General features: G+C 42.0%; 1 protein-coding gene and 1 pseudogene across 6 annotated transcripts in view; both read right to left on the bottom strand.

Annotated features, from left to right (window-relative positions):
• SEMA6D (semaphorin 6D) overlaps nt 1–18097 on the bottom strand; it is a 414582-nt gene that overhangs the window by 245477 nt on the left and 151008 nt on the right. The window lies entirely within an intron of this gene.
• Nucleotides 529–647, bottom strand: LOC133370170 (5S ribosomal RNA; annotated as a pseudogene).

Here is an 18097-nt window from a genome sequence, read left to right as displayed (position 1 = left end):
AAAAAAAAAGAACGGTCCTCGCTCAAGGGTGGGTCTGTGACACTTAAGCATGTCTCACAGCCACTATGCTCGTCCCAGATGTTCACACTGCCACAGCTGCTATTCAAAGGGGGGGGGAACACACAGTCTTCTTCAAGGCAAAAGACATCACACTCTGCTTTGTGCTCAGATGGGATTGTTTCTGAGCCTCAGCGAGCAGAAGCCATGCAGCAAAGTGGTGACAGGCTGGAGTTATCCCACATTCCTGCTGCAGTCCTAATATTATACAATCACAGTCTTCCTGTCTGTTCTGGGACCAAGACCACAATCATGCCATACATTTATTCCATAATTATTCCACTTTCAACAGTCATGGCTTCCCCCAAAGAATCCTGGGAAGGGTAGTTTGTGAAGAGTGCTGAGAGTTGTTGTTGTTGTTATATGCCTTCAAGTCGATTACGACTTATGGCGACCCTATGAATCTTTATATATTCATAGGGTTTTCGTGGTAAGAGATAATCAGAGGTGGTTTACCATTGCCTTCCTCTAAGGCTACGGCACCCGGTATTCCCAGGTGGTCTTCCATCCAAGTACTAACCAGGACTGACCCTCCTTATCTTCCAAGATCAGACGAGATCAGGCTTGTTCAGGGTAGTATGGCCGTAGGCACTGAGAGCTGTTAGGAGACCCCTATTCTCCTCAAAGAACTATAATTATCAGAGTCGTTTAACAGTCAGTCCTTTCCCAGAGAACTCTGGAAACTGAAGATCTGGGAGGGGAATAGGGATCTCCTAACAACTCTCAGCATTCTTCACAAACTACACTTTCCAGGATTCTTTGGGGGAAGCCAGGACTGTTTAAAGTTGAATGATAGTGGGATAGTGGTCCAATTCACAGAGCTGGCCTTAACCTTGAAAAATGGGGGACTTTGGGCCTGAGGCCCAGATGAGTTCTCCAGGTCTCTCTATCTGGTCCTTGGGACTCTCTGGTCCTGCTTTGTTTGAGTGCTTTAGGCTGATGGGAACGTGTCCTTGATCTCTGCTAATGCTATTTGCTTGTCTGGTTAGAGCAGCCTTTCCCAACCGGTGTGCCTCCAGATGTTGGAACACAACTCCCATCTTTCCTGACCATTGGCAATGCTGGCTGAGGCTGATGGGAGTTGTGGTCCAACAACATCTGGAGGATACCACCTTGGCTACCCCTGCTCTGGTAAGTAGGTGTAATGATTGCAGACCCACACCAGACATGGAGGATAGAGTGGGATTTGCAAGTTGCCCAGAAGGGCTGAAAAAGGTTCGCCACCCTTGCTCTAGTGCAGCCTTTCCCAACTAGTGTGCCTCCAGATGTTGTTGGACCACAATTCTCATCTTTCCTGACCATTGGCAATGCTGGCTGAGGCTGATGGGAGTTGTGGTCCAACAACATATGGAGACACACTGGTTGGGAAAGGCTGGGTTAAAGGATAGAGAAGGATGTATGTGTTTAGAAACTAGCCCACTGAACAAAAGTAAAATTTGCGTTTGTTGTTCTATCCACATTTGCCTCTGACACCCCCCATCTGGCATGTGGCCCTCAGGAAGTTGCCCAGAAGGGAATGTGGCTTTCAGACTGCAAAAGTGTACCCCATCCCTGCCTCAGACAACTCGGCCCAGGCTACTTAAGGGAGCGTCCCCTCCCATATACATCTCCAGGTGTGCCTGCCAAATGGTTTCAGGCAGGTGACTACTAAAACGATGACCTTTTCACTTGGAGGCACTCTGGTTGCGAAATGTCCTTCCCATAGAGCAGCCTTTCCCAACTGGTGTGCCTCCAGATGTTGTGGGACCACAACTCCCATCAGCCTCAGCCATTGGCAATGCTGGCTGAGGCTGATGGGAGTTGTGGTCCAACAACATCTGGAGGCACACTGGTTGGGAAAGGCTGCCATAGAGGCTCACTGGCAGCCAGGTTATGGTCACTGTAGAGACAGGTAACCTTTTTATTGTCCTATTAAGAAAATGTTTTAATGTTCCTTACCTATTTTTAACTATCTGCTGCTATCTGTTGTTGCTGGTCCCATTCTGGTTTTGCATCATGCTGGTTTTATACTCTTTTAGACAATAAGTATTGTTCTGTTTTGTTTTACAAAATAGTTTTAACCTTCATTGTAAACTGCCCAGAGGACTTTGGCTAGGAAGGTGTAGAAGAGTATTCAGGAAAAAACAGGAATGTCTTTCCTTGGTGGCAATGGTGGGAGACAGATGTTACCATTGCCCAAGCTAAACAAAATCTATGACAGGGGCTTCGCCTTCACTGGACTCCTTTGGGAGGAAGGGTGGAATATGAATCCAATAAATAATAATAAAAAGTACTAATCAATAGCAGATGAGGTCAAAAAATGACAGAGCAGCAGGCTCCTTGGAAAAGTATTGCCCCTCTTGAGAAGAGCCCTTCAACGCTGAAAGCCTCTGAGTGAGCGAGACAGAGAATAAGAGAGTGAAAGAGAGAGTACAATGTTCAATCAGTTGCTCAAAGGGACCCAATTCCGTTTATGCAGGCCAGCCAGTGGCTGTCAGTACACTGATAACATGCAGCTCTGTCTCTCCATTCCATGTGAACCAGGAGAGTCTGTGAAGGTGCTGGACTAGTGCCTGGAGGCAGAAATTGTTTGGATGAGGACCAATAAACAAACTGAATGCTGGTAAGATGGAGGTGTTGGGGGTGGGCTGTAGGGATGGAAAGATTTGTCAGTTCTGGTCCTCTCAGTTTCTCATTTTCGCAATGTTAAATTCAGTTCTCTACATTTTTGTAGCAATCTGCGATATTTCTTTAAAAAGTTCCTCATGAAAATTCTCCACCATTTTAGTGAGAATTTCTCCACATAAACACATTTTTGTAGGCAGTGTTGACAAAGGTGCACGTTTGTACAAGCTGTTTCTCATCACATCATCATGCCTTTTTGCCTGCTATTTTCACTCATATATTCGTTTTGATGCACACTTTCCCCGAATGTATGCATTGTTGTAAATATTGTTTAGTTGGTGAACTGCACCCCACAATTCTAATAAACACGAAGTTCAAAGGATGGCTGTGTTTCAGTTCTCATATTGTTTCGGAAATTGCAAATTTGATTAATTTTTCCTGGAAATGCGAACTGAATCAAAATTCCCAGCCATCCCTAGTGGGCGGCTCTCATTTCTGGGAATCAGGTGGGAAACTATATGGCTGTTCCTGGACTGGGACAGCCTGGCCTTAGCCGTCCATGTGCTAGCAACCTCCTGTTTGGATTACTGCAATGCACTCTGCTCTTGAGCTCCTGGGAGAAAATTGTTAAAAATTGTTAAAAAAAAACAATTTAAAGATGGTCCAGAAGCTCAGCTAGTGCATAACGTAGCTGCCAGGTAGGTGAGTGGGGCATCCCGATGGGATGATGTGTCATCAGTCCTGCAAGTGCTGCACTGATTGCCGGTGAAACACCAGATCAAATTCAAGGTGGCAGCACTAGCACACAAAACCTTAAATGGCTTAGGGCACAAGTCCCTAAAACGCCACCTTTCCCAATATCAACTATCTTGGGGCTTATGATCTACATGGGAGGCCCTGGTGGTGGTGGTGGTGCTTGGTGCTACCTGGCTGGCACTGAGCCATGGCAGGGCCTTCTCAACAGCGGCTCGCCATTATGGAATGTCCCTCCTGATGAGGTGTGTCTGTCCCTTGGATTATCAACATTTAGGTGGAATTTTAAAACATTCCTGTTAATCTAACCATTTGGTGGCTGAAAGGCAACTTTGAAATTAATAGATGTGAGGATATTTGTTTTGTTTTATTTATTTGTTGTTTTTTAAAAAAGGATGTTTTTTATTGTTTTGTAGTTTGTTACTGTGGGCTTCTTTGAGAGGAAGCACAGCATAAAAATAACTTTCTTAACCTTATTCTTATTATAAAATAATTAGTTTATGAGACCAACACGCTGTCAACCGCACCAACGAGGCTCCCTTATTATTAAATAATTATTACTGAATACTGATACTAAAAATAATCCTATTTACCTGAGGGTAAGCTCCATTGAATTCAATGGGATTTCTTTCTGAGCAGACATGTATAGGATTGCACTATAAAAGTAAATATTTATGCCAAGCCAACATAATACCAAATACGTTTCAAATAATATATTCTTGTTTATGGCCTAAGCTCAGCAGTATCATCTTGCAGAACATATAAACAAACTTGATTCCCAAAGTTGAACGAAAGCTAACCATTTGGGAGTTTTTCAACCTGCTGCTTAAAAAAAATGTTCTTCCTAAATTTGAATCTCTCTCTCTCTCTCTTCCTATACTGATGCTTGCATCGGCCCAGTTGTGGTATCAAAGGCCTCTATGGTTACTTTAGATGCTACACGGGATGAAGACCTGGAGGCTGAATGGGTCTAATGGGAGGGTATCAGACATCTGTGTGCAGCCTCTCCTCCCCCACTCCCTTTCCTGACATGTATCCCAAGGGCTTCAAAATGGATCAGGACTCACATTATCTCAGAAAGAGTTGCCAAGTAATTTCACCACTTTCCCAAATTATCCTCAGTTGTAGGTGTCACTTTCAGTGCTTCAGCTCTGTGGGACATCTCATACCCTTCAACATCTGACGGAAGAAAATAGGCCCATTTATTTAGCTTTTAGTGAAGTAGTCAGGATGGGGGAGCATTCCCCTGCTCATTTTTGGAATTAATCCTCCCTCTCCCTGGCAAAGCTTTCTTGGATGATTTTTTTTTGGTGGTGGGGGGAAAGGTTTTTCTGAGAAAGGCTGAAATAGTAAAGGGCGATATCCAATGTTCTACTCAGAGTAGACCCACTTAACTTAATGGACCTAACTTTGTCATGTCCTTTAATTTTCAGTGGATCTACTCTGAATATGTCTAACACTGGATATAACCCAAAGCCATGGGGAGTTTTAAGCTAAACTTAAATTTATAATTTTGGGGAGGGGGAAAAGAGAACTAGCAGTAGGAAAGGGACACCGCAGGCATGAGATGACCTTCAGGCTGGACATTCTTGTGCATACTCAGGAGCTTAATTTGCTGCTGAGATGCACAGCTGTGGGGGCTGGTCCACTGGGGCAGAAGGGACATTGTTCCACCTGTCCCAGTCTGCCCTTAGCCAGCCAGCCCCCATCGGCTTGCCTTCTTACTTACAACTAGTCCAGTGGGTGGCACCACCAGTCAACTTCCTCCTCCTTAAGTCTCAGTGCTGCCCCTTGTAGAATTCAGCAGGGAGGAGGAAGGGGAGCAAGGTAGAACTAGTTGGCTCTACCAGTAATTGGTTCTGGCTGTATATACTATGGATCTCCTAGCCTTTCACCCTATTGGCTCCAAGGGACACCAGCCACCACTGATGCGTAGTTTGCTCTGCATCACAATTCAATAACTAGGGCCAGGAGGCAAGGGAAATGACAAATCCCATGTACCCCAGTGAGTAGGGATGGGGGAGAAATTTGACTCAGTTTGCATTTAAAGACAAACCTACCAAACTGGCAGTTTCTGGAACAATATGCAAACCAAAACGCAGAAATATTTGGAAATTTAAACTTCTCAAAATTTTACACTGTTCTGCAGCAAGTAATCTGTAGGAAAAGGCATGTAGGGTAAAGTGTACATAAAAACACATATATTAGTGAAACAACACGCAAAAGACCATTATATTAGTGAAAGCTGTTTTGCACGAATGTGTGTATTACTGTAATATACATACAAAACATGCATATTAGAAGAAATTCATATTCAAATGTTGATGAATTTTCATGAGTTTTTTTTTAAAAAAAAGAGCAAAGTGATGTGAAAATGTGGAGAACAGATTGAGACTGGAGACACTGAGAGAAACCAAAATTGGAAGATCTGTCCATCCCTAAGTGATGGTAACTTTTAATTTTTCAATGGCATAAAGTAAGGATGAAAAGATCTGCCAATTTCAATTCTCTCAGTTTCTCACTTTTTTCAATCTTAAATGCAGTTCTCCCCATTTCTGAAGTAATCTGCATTTTAAAAAAATCCTCATGAAAATTCTCCAGCATTTTAGTGTGAATTCTGCCTAGTAAAACACATTTTTGTAGGAGGTTTTGACTAATGTGCCTAGACTTAGTGCCTGACCTCAGTGGTGGGCTAGATGAGGGCCAATAAACTGACTCTGAATCCTATCAAGATGGAGACACTGTGGGTTGGTGGTTCCTGAATTTGGATAATTGGTCAGTTGCCTGCTTTGGATGGGGTCCCTTTGGATGGAGTCCCTCTGAAAGAGCAGGTTTGTAGTCTGGGGATGTCCCTGGATCCATCTTTGTCACTAGAGGCCCAGGTGACCTCAGTGGCTAAGAATGCCTTTTAGCAGCTTCGGCTGGTAAGACAGCTGTGTCCATTTTTGGACCGGGATAGCCTGACCGCTGTTGTCCATGCACCAGTAACCTCCAGGCTTGGTTACTGTAATGTGCTCCATGTGGGGTTGCCCTTGAGCTTGGTCTGGAAGCTGCAGTTGGTTCAAAATGTGGTGGGGCCAGGCATTGCCAACATGTTACCCCATTGCTGAAAGAATTGCCCTGGCTGCCCATTAGCTACCTGTTCAAAGTTCTGGTTTTGGTGCACAAAGCCCTATACAGCTTGGGACCAGGATACCTGAAAGATTGTCTTACTCTTATATACCCAATCGATCACTGCACTCTGCAGGTGAGGGCCTCCTGCAGACACCATCTTATCAGGAAGTCTGTTCTGCACAACATAGGAAGTGGACCTTTAATATAGTAGCACCAACACTTTGGAATTCCCTCCCCATCCCTGTTATCTTTTGGTGCCTACTGAAGACTTCCTCTTTCATCAAGCCTTTTAAGTAGAGACCTTATCCTAGTATGCGTCTGAGCTGGAATTGCTTTTTAAGATGTTTTTAAAGCTTTTTTTTTTTAAAAAAAATTAAAGATGTTTTGTTTTAATATATTTTAAAGTCTTTTAAAAAGATGTTTTAGAGTGTTTTAGTGTTTTGTTTGCTGCCCTGGGCTCCTTCTGGAAGGAAGGGCAGATTATAAATTTAACAAATAAATAGATAAATAAATAAATAATGTACACAGTTTTGCAAGCCATTTATTGTCATATAATGCATTTTTGCATGTTATTTTAACCCATATAATCATTTATGTGCACACCTTCCCCTAATATATGCATTTCTGTAAACACTGGATGGTGAACTGCATCGCAAAATTTAAGTAAGTGCAAATTTCGAAGGATGGCTGCATTTTGGTGTGAATTGAGAGTTGGTCTGAAATGCAAACTGAATCGAAATTCTCACTGATCCCTAGCATAAAATTATCCAGGTACAAAGATAGATTTGAAATTATCTGTGAGCAGGAAAGTCAGCTTGTTAATAGTGCTTGATTCCCCCACAGTTGCATTTGATTTTTGCCCGAATTGATCATGCCAAGTGTTGCTATTAAGTAATTTGTGTTCTCCCTGTATTTTCCCCCTTTCCCCATCAACAGACACACAGAGCTTGGGTTTTAAGTGAAGTTAATCACCAAACCTGGAAAACAGAAACACCTGCAGGTCTACTCAACTTAAACCCACCACGGAGCAGGCTTCAACCAATTCTATAATTATTACCCTTTTTCTAAGGTATTACAGTTAAAGCATAAAATCTGGCTCACCATACCATCTCTATTCATAGACAAGCCTCGTAGTACAGATTAGGAAGGGGGGGGGACGCAGATAATTAAGATGGTAAGTGCTATACATTTTGCCAGCAGCTGTCTTGTGCTGCATTAAAATGGAGCCTTTTGAAGTCGGCTTTAAGCAATTACATCTGAGTACTTGTTTGGGAAGTTTTAAGAAATAAAGAAGAACATTCTAAGCTACCATTGTCGTTTCCTCCCCCCTCCCCCAGTAAGTATTATTTATCATGTCTAATGACAGATTGATTTAAATTAGTTCTGGCTGGGGAAACAGACTTTTCCTTGACAAGGAATAATTCAAGAAGCATAGGGAAAATGGTGCCACTTACTCATTTTTCCCCTTTGTTCTGCAAAATGCATGATTAAGATAAAGTGGGTGATTATATATATATAGGGAGGGGGAGAGAAAGAGAGAGAGAGTATGGTGACATTTAGAAGCTTAAACATAAACCTGATCTGTGTGTGCATGAAATGGAATTGTGGCTTCAAAAGGGAGGTGGGATCATGGGTGTCAGATGCATTTGCGTGCACACTGATCGCGTGCAGGGCTGAGTCATGCCAAAAGGCTTCCACACAACCCAAAGGTTCACAGGACCTTTGAGGACAAGGTGCATGTCCCCGTAACCTCTGTGTTCCCTGGCTAGCATGAAATGGACCTGAGAGTAGAGCCCTTTTTGCTTGGGACCAGTTTACTAAAGGGATCAGCTTGCCCCATTCGTGGCTATTCGATCCCAAGTGCCACATAATGCTGGTTCCGCATGGTGAAGAGTTGATATTTTACTGTGACAGCATCTGTGCTTTGGCATTCCCTGCCTACTGACAGGTGACTGTTCCATATATCTCTCCTTGGCAACTGCGCTCCTCAGATGGGACACTGCTAAGAAGACCGCACGTGTACTTAGTTTGTACTAGAAACTGTGCTTTTGATATTGCAATTCCAGCCCTCTGGAATCAAATACCAGCCAAAATGAGACAGGCAAAATCTCATGATGTCTAGGCACATAGTGAACATTTTTTTTGTTTAAGGTGTGATCCAGTTATTTATGTAATATAAACTGTACATCTGTAGGAATAATCTCATTGTTTTTAGAGCTTCAGAAACGGCTTTATTGTTGAGTTTGTAGAAATGATCTTAATTGTTTTTTTATTTTTTTGGTTGTATTTTATCTTATTTTTATCTTGTTGTACACCACTTCAGCGGCTGGGAAGCAGTTTATAAATTTGTAACATCAAATCGATATACTGTATTAAATTAGGCAGGCACCCTTGCCATATTGTTTTAGACACCGTGTTTTGGCAAGCCTGCCCAGACATATAATCCAGTTACCTATCACTTTTTTACCGTTTCTTTTTTAAAGAAATTACCCTTGCTTTAAAAAATGATAGTTTAATGTATATTTGTTTTTATTGGGTTTGTGGATTTTAGCTGTGTTTTATGTATACTTTTATTTGTACACCACTTGGAGAGCACTTTGATCAAGCGATTTATAAATATAAATAAGTAAGTAAGTAAGTAAATGTGCAGTGAACAGATTTTTGGGGGGTGGGGGGAATGGGATTATGGCTGCTGCCCATGCCCCAAAATGCTGCATAGAAACATAGGAAGTTGCCATTGGTCCATTTAGCTCACTATTGTCTACAGTGACCGGCAATGGCTCTCCAGAGTTTCAGATAAGGAGACTCTCCCAACCCCACCTGGAGATGCCGGGGTTGAACCTGGGTCATTCTGCCTGCGCAGCAGACACTCTGCAACTGAGCTATGACCATTCCCATTTAAGCTACAGCCATTCCCTACATATTTAATTGAAGCTATGCATAGAATTGTATTGTATGCACATGCAGTACAAAAAGGATTTTTGGGGGAGGGGAAATCCCTAAACACACATCCGGAAATAGATCAGTGAAGACTGAGGATGTTCAATGGCCACAGAATGCTGAGTGTATGCTGGGTGTGGGGGAGGAGACTGAGACAACAGAATGGAGTATAGAGGTCATTGGCTGGAATATTCAGCACCAATATTCCATGCCGCAACATTGGGTTGCAGGTTCCACTTATATGATACCTAGAGGTCAAGGTATGTGTCAGGAGCGGGGAACCTTTGGCCCTCCAGATGTTGATGAACTACAACTCCCATCAGCCTTAGCAAGCATGGCAAATGGTCAGAGATGATGTGAGTTGTAGTTCAGCAACATCTGCAGGGTCAAAGGTTCCCCACACCTGGTGTATCCTGGTCCCAAGCTGTATAGGCCTTTTTCTTTTTCATCTGCCAATTTCCATTTCTTTCTGTTCCTCATGTTTCCAATGTTAAGTTCTCTACATTTCCATATCAGTTTGCAATTTAATTTTTTTAAAAAAAATAATTTGGATTTTTGAATGCAATTTTATTTAATATACATCTTTTTGAAAAGCAAGTTTCACTAATATAATGCATTTTTGCATGTTGTTTTTACTAATATATGCATTTGAAGCAATCATTCCTTTCTGCTTGTACTGAGGGATGCATCTGTCCATTGAACCGTGCATGGATCTTGTTTTATTTATGTTTATTCTTTATTAAATAAAATTCTTTGAAAAGAGAAAGAAAGAAAGAAAGAAAGAAAGAAAGAAAGAAAGAAAGAAAGAAAGAAAGAAAGAAAGAAAAAGAAAGAAAAAGAAAGAAAAAGAAAGAAAGAAAGAAAGAACTAGAGATGGAGAATTTAATTTGGTCTTCTTTTTAAAAGAAAACTATCCAAATTCACATCTCCTGGATGAATACATGGATAATGGTCCTTTGGATTTTGCACTGCTCTGTATTTTGCCATATGTAGTCCTCAGCTCAGAAATGGTTGCAAAATGTGTATAAAAGCACATATGATAGGATGAAATATGTTTAAAAATGCATACATTGAGATAAAATACATTTTAAATGCATAGTTAAATATGGATTTCTATACAGGTTTTTTTAAAAAAATAAATCATAGATTAATGCAGAAATGGAACATAGCAGATTTATGAATCAACGCGTGAAATTGACGTGAACTAGAAATAGAGTGATCCATCCATCTCTGCACAGAAATCTCTCTCTGTGTGTACTTAAATAAATAAATAAATAAATTCCCTTTCGAGTATTTATTTGCCCTTCTTGCAAAAAACCATTAAAAAAATTACTTACCCAATTATATTATTCTCATTCTCAGTTATTCTCTATGGTATTCTGCACCCAATCCGATTGTCTACATAGTGTCATGTTGCCATTGTGTTCACTTTGTGATCCTTAATTGACTGGGATAACCCATGTGACTAATTCAGGAAAAAGGGTAGGGCTGCAGATGCCGCAACTTGGAGAAACAATAGCACTGAAAAGGATTTTTGGGGGAGAGGAGAAACATTACACAGTTTAAGGGTGGCATTCAGTTTTAGTCCTAGAGTAGACCCAGTGAAGTTAATAGACAGGTTCATTGGGCTGTGTTCAGCTAAGACCTACTAAGAGAAGACCCACTGAAATGAATGAACCTAAGTTAGTCATGTCTATTAACTTCAGTGGGTCTACTCTGGTTAGGATTACCATTGAATACCATCCATTATTTTTCAGTGGGTCGAGTCTGAGTAGGACCTAGTTGAATACAACCCTAAGTATTTTCAGAGAGAGAAGCCCCACACCCTTGAATTTTTTTTTTTTTTAAAGCAAACTTGGAAATTGGAAACAAAAGTGGAACAGGTCTGGTTGTCTCCCAACATTTTCTTTTTAAAGATCAGGATCAGAATCAGTAGAAGCTTTGTTTAGAACTACGACAGAATGATTTGACATTTTTCAAATCTCAAAGTGGATTTGGAATTTGGAACCCTCTCTTAAATGGCAGTTTTGCCATATCTGCTAATTAATGGTGTTATATTTTTGTTATCTCCAGCCCAGTCAATTCCTTTACTTAATTTTTCTGTGTGTCCCAGAACTTCATTTTAGACAGAGATCAGGACTTGGCGCCCTTTTGCCTGACCTTATTCTAATCATGCATATTAGATTAATACAAAATTAGATTTATATAACCAAGGAAACCCAATTTTCTCCAGAACATGACCAGAGCCTAAATATACCACTCTTCCTCATTTATCTCTAGTCATCATGAAAAAAGATGTCCTCTCTCCCCCCCTCACCCCAACCACCACTTAAATCTTCCCAAACTATTATTAAAGAACTTTCAAAATCTGAAAGATTTTTAAAGGCAAAGAAAAAGCTATGCTTTTTAAAGTCAGGATTAACCATGTAAGGACACTGAACTGTTCCTTCAAGTTCCACGTGTGTCTGGTGGTGGTGGTGGAAATGTAACAACAGGGAAGGAAGGAATATTATTAGGTTGGATCAAGAAACACAAGGTGAATGGCAACAGCAGTACCTGCAGTTGCCTGGAGTGTTGAGATGTGGGAGAAATTCAGACCAATTTGCCTTTTAAAGGCAAACCTATGTAATTTGCTCTTCCCAAAACAATATGTGGACCAAAACACAGCCGTCTTTCAAAATGCACCTTTCTCCAAATTTGGCAATGCCATTTGCCAGCCAAATAATGTATACAAAATGCATACACTTGGGTAGAGAGTGAATAAAAATGCAAGTTTTAGTGAAAGTGACATCCCCCAAAACAGATTCTGTAGAGCTAGAAAAGGGCAGCCAAACTGACCAAGGAGAAACTCCCCTATGAGACAAGCTGCAACATTTGGGGCTTTTTAGTTCAGAGAAAAGGCAAGCAAGAGGAGGCACGACAGAAGTGTATAACATTATGCACAACGTGGAGAAAGGCGATAGGAATGCATTTCTCTCTCTCATAATATCAGAGCTTGGGGCCATCCAATGGCACTGAATGTTGGAACATTCAGGTCAAATAAAAGAACGCACTTCACACATCACATACTTAAATGATGGAATCTGGTCCCACATGATGTAGCTACATCTAACTTCGATAGCTTTAAAAGAGGATTAGCCAAATTTACGGAGGGTAAAGCTTTCAGCGGCTATTAGCCAAATTGGCTATGTTTCACCTCCACTGTTGGAAGCGGCATGCTTCCTCTAAATACCAGTTGCTGGGAATCACAGGTTTGGGGACAGCACTGTTGCACTCAGGTCCTGCTCGTGGGCTTCCCGTGGGCATCTGGGTTGGCCACTGTGAGAATAGGATGCTGGACCAGTTAGGCCAGTGGTCTGATCCAGCAGAGCTCTTCTTTTGTTAAGTGACTATGCTTCAGGGAGAGGAAGCAGGATCGCATCAGCTGCACCTATCTCTGATCCATGCACATTCAGAAGAATGTGAGAACAAACCCTCCATGCTTCTAAAATACACCTGGGGGTTGTCTGTACAACTGCAGATGTGGCTTTCTGAAAGGTTTCTGGTTGCAAATCACTTTGCATTTGCCCTGAATGCATGTTATGTTAGGACAGAGCCTAATGCTACAAACCGCCCCACCCCAATTGTTCACCTTACATTGGTTGTCTGAAAAGGGATGACAATCTCTCCGTCGGGTTCTCCGACATTGGAGGCATTCAAGAGGCAGCTGGGCAGCCATCTGTCGTGAAAGTTTTGATTTGGATTCTTGCATTGAGCAGGGGGTTGGACTTGATGGCCTTATAGACCCCTTCCAACTCTACTATTCTATCTCTGTCTTTCACACACACAAACACGAATGATCCTGTTCCACTGAACAAAACACAATTTCATATTTCAACTGCCATCAGTTGGTTAAAAAATTGGATAATATAGACTTCATGTGCTTTTAGAGATAGGCCAGAGGTGTGGCTCAGGAAACTCAAGGTTATCTCCACAAATATTAATTTAGCCAAACCCCTGAAGCCTCAGGATAATCATGTGCACATGCTGCACCCATCCATCTGATACCGCTATCGGCAACTGCCCATTCATCCCCCCCAAAAAAACTTTGTTTCCCATGAAATAATTTCCGTTATAGATTCTGTGTATGTGTGTAGTGATTTTTTTTTTTAAATGGAGTCTCTGCTCCAGTTTTATCCGTGCAAATAATCCATAGAGTTTGTCTGGCTCAACTTGCTTTAATGGCTTGACTGCATGCTGAGTTTCTAATAATTAATATGAAACCTTTGTCTCTCTCTCTCCTACGTGAAAAAGAAGCCTAAGCATACTAATTCACACTCAGGCTGTAATCCTATACTTTCTAATTTGGGAGTAAGCCCTATTTAACCCAATGAGATCTTATTTATTTATTTTTTTATTTTCATCCAATGCTGATCCTACTCAGAGTAGATCCATTGATATTAATGAACATGATCGGGCCAACTAATTTCAGCGGGTTTACTCTGAGTAACATAGTTGGCTACAACCGAAATTTTTTTTAGTCTAACTCTAAGGAAGCAGTGGGGCACATCAAAACAACTGTCAGGTGATGTCAAATGATGTCACATGACTGGTAGATGGACAGGAAATGGAAATGGACTGCAAGTCAATTCTGACTTATGGAGACCCTACGAATAGGGTTTTCATGGTAAGCGGTATCCAGAGGTGGTTTACCACTGCCTTCCTCTGAGGCTGAGAGGCAGCGCCTGGCCCAGGGTCATCCAGTGAGCTTCATGGCTGTGTGGGGATTCGAACTCTGGTCTCCCAGGTTGTAGCCCAACACTCTAACCACTATGCTACACTGGCTCACTGGATGGACAGTTTGCTATAAATGGCTTCACAAGCTACTTAGAGGACCTGATGGGGCAAATTAGACCTGTGGGCTGAAGGTTTTCCATGACTTCTCTAATAACTGTGGTTAAGACTGTAGCTTAAGGCAGCTTATCCTGCAGCTTCTCCATTTAGCCATGGATAAATGTATTATTATTATTTATTTATTGCATTTATACCCCGCCTTTCCTCCAAGGAGCTCCAGGCGGCATACATGATTCTTCCCTCCACAATTTATCCTCACAACAACCCTTTGAGGTAAGTTAGGTTGAGAGACAATGACTGGTCCAAGATCATCCCGTAAGCTTCATGGTTGAGTGGATATTCAAACCCTGGTCTCCCAGGTCATAGTCCAACACTCTAACCACTTCACCATACTGGCTCTCAATTCTGGATAAGTGGGGCAAAACGTTGCAGCGTGGAGTGCTTCTGATTTATTTATTTATTTATTTATTCGACTTATTAGTCGCTTATCTGGCTGAATTGTCAGCCACTCTAAGCGACGTACAAAGCAGAACATGCAAACATCAAAACATTAAGAGACTAACAATAAAAACTAACAATAATGGAAAAGCTAAAAAAACAGGAACAGCAAACCAAAAACATTCATCTTCCTGGTAAAGGACAGTCCCCAAACAAATGTCACTAAGAGCAGGTGTGGGGGGCAAGGCAGGTGGAAATGCTTGCCCCTTGATGGTCCCAGCACAGTCTCATCCCTGCAGCAGCACGACTCAGCCTGCAGCTCCTCCCGATAAGGCCCAGGCAGAGGGGCGGGGCAAGGCGGGTGGAAATGCTTGCTTCTTGATGGTCCCAGCACAGTCTTATCCCTGCAGCAGCACGACTCAGCCTGCAGCTCCTCCCGACAAGGCCCAGGCAGAGGGGCGGGGCAAGGCAGGTGGAAATGCTTGCTCCTTGATGGTCCCAGCACAGTCCCATCCCTGCAGCAACACGACTCAGCCTGCAGCTCCTCCTGATAAGGCCCAGGCAGAGGGGTGGGGCAAGGCAGGTCATCCCTGCCCTCTTCCATGATACCCCATTCCATTCCCCTTCCTACTAATTTTTCCCCATTTCTCCCCTTTCAGCCAGTCAGCATTCCAGAACCATGCAACATGTTCAATTTCCCCTGGGCTGTTTTTGGTGTTTCCCACATCACCCTTAAGATTTTTCTGGGCTTCTGTAAATCTGCAGATACATTCCTCTCATGCATGGGTGGTGCCATGTTGGCTACATAAACATCGATACTCATGCCTGAACATTGAAATAGAATGATGATATGTTCAAACAATACAGTTGCACCTCAAAGTTGCACATAATGGCTCTGCTGCATGTCACCTTTTATCTTTAATAAAAAGGAGGTTCACTGGTATTTGCAGAGATATGAATTTAAACAATTCTTCCCAACAGAGTCCTGCTTGCCATGGTAGCATTTTCCTTTTGCGTGTGTCATTTTAGGGCAACTCACTTCCTACACAGCCATTCAACAATTCTTTCCTTATAATCCTGCCACAGGGTAGTCATGCCAATTGCTTTACTGGTTATACAGTACCGGTATTACAAAATGAAATGTAATAACTTCTTGTTTTCCCACCGAAACTAGACCTTGTTCCTTAAGCTTCAAAATCATTCTCTTTTGGAGCATTCCAAGCGTTAAGGATTTGTTTGCATTACATTTAGTATCACTGTATAATTTGTATTAACTGGATGGAAGAAGCGACAGCACAATCATTTTTAGAGTGTTTAAACAGTGCTGGATACTGAAGGTTGTATTTAACTAACTTTTACTCAGAATAACCCCATCAGAATCAACGGCCATAATTAAATTAGGCCCATTAATTTCAATTAGTCTACTCATTTAGTTGACTCAAGTTAGTTGACTACAACCCTGATCCTTTGCTTGCCCAAACCATTAGACTTCAGTGGCAAAGCATGTAAGTGCATGCATTCCTACATAGGAAGCCTGGTTCAGTGAATTCTTCTTCTTCTTCTTCTTCATTCATTCATTCATTCATACATACCCTGCCTTTCGGCCAAGGCCCTCAAGGCCGCTTACAGAAGACACAAATATCAAAATACAATACAAGAATACGTCAATAAAACGATAAAACAATACAATAAAGCAATACAATTTACAAAACACAATTTACAAGAGTTAAATAACAATAACCATCACAATATACATTTCCAACTTGCAGCACTAAAATTGGCCCCAAGGTACCGTCTAAAAGCACATAAGTCCATGAGTCCACTACCTAGCTGGAACTAAGCAGGTCTGGGTATGTCAGGCCTGGATGGATATCTGCAAAGAAACCTCAGTAATCTGCCTTGAGTCCCATGATGGAAGGAGGCTTGGTGCCTACAGTAGGCCCTTCCCGGTAGCTAACTTGCTCCTTGAAGCGGCTCAGGTAGGCGAAGGTTAGATTAGTCCTGAAGGAACACGCAGGCAAGGCTCCTGAAGAAACACACCTGCTGCTGTCGCTGTCACCTCCTCCTCCTTCACCAAGCTGGCGCGGGAATTGAATGTGTCCTTCATCCCTACTTCAGGGATAGTATGCCTGAAAATATTTTAGTTACTAACTGAACCTTCAGTTGGACTGTAACCAGTGGCATAAATCCTCCTGTTTATCCTTTTGTCCAGTGCACTGCTGCTGGTCCTTTACTTTTTTCTTTTGCGTGAGGACATTTCAGTGGGTCAGGATGAAATGCTTTTACTCTTGTTACGCTTTTATTCAATTCACTTAAAATATTTCTCTCTATATGCTGCCTCTCTTCCTGACAAAGTACCTCCAAGATGGCTGGCAGTAAGAGAAAATTAAGACAGATGATAGAAAATGTGGGCTTTTTGTTTAAATGCGCCGTGATGACTGATGACAGCACTGGTCAGTTTTGCAGGGCAGCTGGTAGGGAGAAGAGAGGAGGGGAGCGGGTGTAGACACACCTTGAGGGGGACCCTCAAACCTGGCAGTGCCTCTGATACCAACGTGCCAGGGAATCTGTCAGATGATGCCTTGAGCTCAATGAGGAAAGGGGAGGGTATACATTAAATAGATTGGACTGAGGAGATGCAGGTTGAGATGCACACTCAGACATGAAGCTTAGTGTGTGACTTTGGGATGTCAGAGAATTCCAACAGAAACGGGAGGTTCACTTTGTTGTTGTTGTTGTTACGTGCCTTCAAGTCGATTTCAACTTATGGCAACCCTATTAATCAATGATCTCCAAGAGCATCTGTTATAAACCACCCTGTTCAGAGCTTGTAAATTCAGGTCTGTGGCTTCCTTTATGGAATCAATCCATCTCTTGTTTGGCCTTCCTCTTTTTCTACTCCCTTCTATCTTTCCCAGCATTATTGTCTTTTCTAGTGAATTGTGTCTTCTCATGATGTGTCCAAAGTAGGATAACCTCAGTTTCATCATTTTAGCTTCTGGTTCTGGTTTAATTTGTTCTAACACCCAATTATTTGTCTTTTTCACGGTCCATGGCATCCACAAAGCTCTCCTCCAACACCACATTTCAAATGACTTTCACATCCATACATAGGGATTGGGAATACCATGGTCTGAATGATCCTGACTTTAATTTCCAGTGATACATTTATTTGTCTTAAATCCAGCAAACATGACCGGCATTCACTGTTGTTGTTGCTTTGAGTCTGCAAACAATACGTAATTGATAATGGTTTTCTTTCCTATTTGTGTTTCCTCTGCGTTGAAATGTACAGGGTGGAATGATGTCATGACAATCTAATTTACATAATTAATTATATTCGTGTTTCCCAAATTCC

This window comes from Rhineura floridana, chromosome 14 (genome assembly GCF_030035675.1).
Source record: "Rhineura floridana isolate rRhiFlo1 chromosome 14, rRhiFlo1.hap2, whole genome shotgun sequence".
NCBI classification, from domain to species: domain Eukaryota; kingdom Metazoa; phylum Chordata; class Lepidosauria; order Squamata; family Rhineuridae; genus Rhineura; species Rhineura floridana.
Note: the sequence above shows the minus strand (reverse complement) of the source record. Positions and strands in the feature narration are given on the sequence as shown.